Source organism: Danio rerio, chromosome 5, assembly GCF_052040795.2.
Source record: "Danio rerio strain M-AB ecotype USA chromosome 5, GRCz13ab, whole genome shotgun sequence".
Taxonomy (NCBI): Eukaryota; Metazoa; Chordata; class Actinopteri; order Cypriniformes; family Danionidae; genus Danio; species Danio rerio.
The window spans coordinates 36,498,514-36,502,528 of record NC_141025.1 but is presented as its reverse complement, the minus strand read 5'-3'; positions in this window follow the sequence as shown (position 1 = coordinate 36,502,528).

The window sequence follows — 4,015 nt, the reverse complement described above, 5'->3', positions numbered from 1 at the left end:
TAGGCTTGTTAAAAATGTCTGGAGGGGTTTGGATGTAGACCTAGTGCAGTTGCAAGCTAATGCTTTTAATGCGCACACCTAACCCTACCCCTCACAGTGACGTCATTAGCTCCATTGAGTGCATTGTATTGCAAGTCAAATATGTGCAGTCTCAGCTTGCAGATTTAAGTCTGCATTCAGATACTATTGAAAATGTGTCAAGGTTTACTTAATTTCAACGCTGACACAAATAACTTAAACTGGGAAAAATACATATGTAATACAGGGCTATAAAATATGCAGACTGTAAAAAATTCTGGGTTCCACACAATTTCTTCATGTTGCCACAACACAAATGTTATACTTTTTAATAAATTTAAGTGGGCCGAACATAAACCAAATAAGCGGTCCACAAACAAATCATTTTAAGGGCACCTATTTTTCCCCTTTTTAAAGATTTAATAGAAGTCTTTTGTCTCTCCAGAATGTGTCTGTAAAGTTTCAGCTAAAAACACCCATCAGATTATTTATTATACCTTTCAGAATATTGGATTTTCTGCTCTGAACACACTGTAGCTGTTTTTGTTGCCTTTAATGCTAGTTCTTCCTGCCCACCATTCCCACGTCTGTCAGAGTGTGCCTCACTCCGCCTCGGTTTCATCAGATAACCAGCACAGTGACAGACATGAAAGAAGCAGATCTCACATAAAATTTGTGAGAAATACTACAGTAAGAACTTTCCCAATGATTATTTATTTGATGTATTTGTTGTGGAATTAATTCAAGCTTTTCTGTAACGACAAGTCACACACAATGCAGTTACAAAGTTCACACACACACACACACACACACACACACACACACACACACACACACACACACACACACACACACACACACACACACACACACACACACACACACACACAGGCAGACACACACACACACACACACACACACACACACACACACACACACACACAGCATGCAAGTTTGACTTGAACTGTTTTTGCATGGAAAATGTGACACAACATGTTAATATCCACTGCTGTATGGACGTTCCTTATGTTAATATACAAAGTAAACCTGATTTAACGTCCACAAACTGGAATTGGAAGCATCTTCTTTTATAATTGTTCTCACATGCGCCTGTGGTGATGAATTACATCAATTTTACTGTATTTACCTGTGTTACAAACATGCAAAAACATGTTTTAAAAATGTTTTTAAACTAAAAAACTCATTCTTGACCACATTTGATGATGATTGATGATCACAGGATCACAGCGAGCTGAACAGATCTTTTATACCCGGTTGCTTTGCATACGTTCTGCCTTCTTGATATGATTATACGCGATACTACAGAGACATGTTAATACGCAGCTGTCAATCAATTCGGTGGGCAGGGATACCGCACTCCTGTCATGTTGTGGTGGGCCTCAAAATGGGAGGGGGATTTAGATCCTATTTTAATGTCAGGATATTTGAAAAAATAATAGTTTATTGTGCTTTATATCACTCCAATATGACTGTGGACACACTATACCTACACACAGTTCTGTCTAAACGGCTTCCAAAAGAACATTTCATCACAGGTGCCCTTTAAATAAGTTTAAACAAGCAGAAAAAGTCATTTTTAAGTGCAAGTAGGTCCCACACAAGCAGCCACGGCTGTAATCATTTAATTTCATCTACAGGCGATCTGTAAAAATAAAAACACCACATTTTTCACCCTAGCAGGGGTCACATGACCTTCCCAGCATGCACGTCTTCTCACATGCACTGAACACAGCGAAGAACTAAATTTGTTGTGAACAAATTTCATAGGGGCTTAATCAGCACTTAATTTAAACAATATAACTTTTTAGCTTTGTGTAAAAACAACTCACTTAAACAGTTTGCTTTTAAACACAGTAGCGTAGATGACAGAAACAGATTAATAAATAAAGAAACAGAGAGGGATGGTTGCACTTTATTCTAAGATGTCATTGTCACCGTGTAACTATACATTTAAATATTGAGTAATAATTAACTACATGTACTTGTGGTTGAGATTAGGTCTAAGGTTAGATGTAGTTATATGCATTGTCATTACTATTGAAAGTATATAAAACAAGTAACAAGGAAACCCTTAAATATATATATTTTTTGAGTGAACCATTTCTATAAAGCTCGATGAAAGTTCTGAAACAAAGAAAAGAATCTGAGCATAACGGACATTTTGGAGAAAAACTAAACCGCTTATGAATACAACACCCCATATGGACAATTTGCAATTACTGACAAAACTGTAGTTTTAAAAACTCATAACTTAAACGGTGTGTCTTAGACCATGACTGCTTTTTTTATTTATGACCCTTTCTTTTGTAAATGCCCTTTACTGCATAATCATAACATACTGCAGTTTACTTAACCTGTTTAAATCCACATGCTCATCTTTTTATTGTATGAAGATCATTAAAGCCTCTGTAAATCTAGCAGAAAACAGAAATATCTCCAAACACATGGAGGAAATGGATTGATTACTTGTTTATCACTCTGTTGTCCCATTCTCTCGATCCACTTTCTGTAAAGCTTTGGCAGAGCGTACACAAATATGCCTTTTACATGAAGTATTATGACAATGTCTTTTACTGCAAGAGTGTGTCAGTGTTAAACTGAGCAGCTGTTCTCTATTAATATGAAGCTGATGTTTATTGCCATCACTTCAGTTCACAGGGAAATTGCACAATAAAGCGTTAAGTGTATTTATTTTGTTGTAATTTTTTCAAAGCGAGTTCCCACAAACTGCACTGCAGGTACCTGAACAAAAGAGCAAAGATGCTAGAAAAGACCCAATAAAAACAGTAGAGTGCCGAGTGTGGTAATGCTCACAATGATCCATAGAATCCATAAAAAAAGACACTTAGACTGTTCAACTGTTCAAATCGAGCAGCAGAATGGGAAAGAAAGGTGATTTAGGTGACATTGAACGTGGAATGGTTGTATGGAAAATATCCAGTGAGCGGCAGTTCTGTGGGCGCAAATACCTTGGTGATGCCAGAGGTCAGAGGAGAATGGCCAGACTGGTTTGAGCTGACAGAAAGGCAACAGCAACTTAAATAACCACTCGTTACAACCGAGGTATGCAGAAGAGCGTTTTTGAATGCACAACATGTCAAACCTTGAGGCAGATGGGCTACAGCAGCAGAAGACCACACACCAAGTGCCACTCCCTCACCAAAATTGACCAATAGATGATTTGAAAAATGTTGCCTGGTGTGATGAGTCTTGATTTCTGCTACGACATTCGGATGGCAGGGTCAGCAATTGCAATTCAACAAGATGAAAGCATGGAATTATCCTGCCTTGTATCAACAGTTCATGTTGATGATGGTGGTGTGATTGTGTGGGGGATATTTTCTTAGCACACTTTGGGCCCATTAGTATCAATTGAGCATTGTGTTAACACCACAGCCTACCCGAGTGTTGCTGATGACCATGTCCATCCCTTTATGACCACAGTGTACCCATCTTCTGATGGCTACTTCCAGCAAGGTAAAGCGCCATGTCATAAAGCGTGAATCATCTCAGACTGGTTTCTTTAACATGACAATGAGTTCACTGTTCTCAAATGGCCTCCACAGTCACCAGTTCTCAATCCAATAGAGCACCTTAGGGATGTGGTAGAATAGGAGATTCGCATCATGGATGTGCAGCCGACAAATCTGCAGCAACTGCGCGATGCCATTAAGTCAATATGGACCAACATCTCTGAGGACTTTTTCCAGTATCTTGTTGAATCTATGCCATGAAGGATTAAGGCTGTTCTGAAAGCAAAAGGGGTCCAACCCAATACTAGTAAAGTGTACCTAATAAAGTGGCCGGCAAGTGTATAAATAAATAACAAATGCTTAAGAGTAAATACAGCTGAGATAAGACACATGAAACCTGGGTTGCCTTTTTTCTTCTTTGATTTTGAATGAATAAAAGATTTTTCAACACCGGTGTATTCAAATTTCCCTTCTTTAAAACACAAATATGCTTCTACACATAC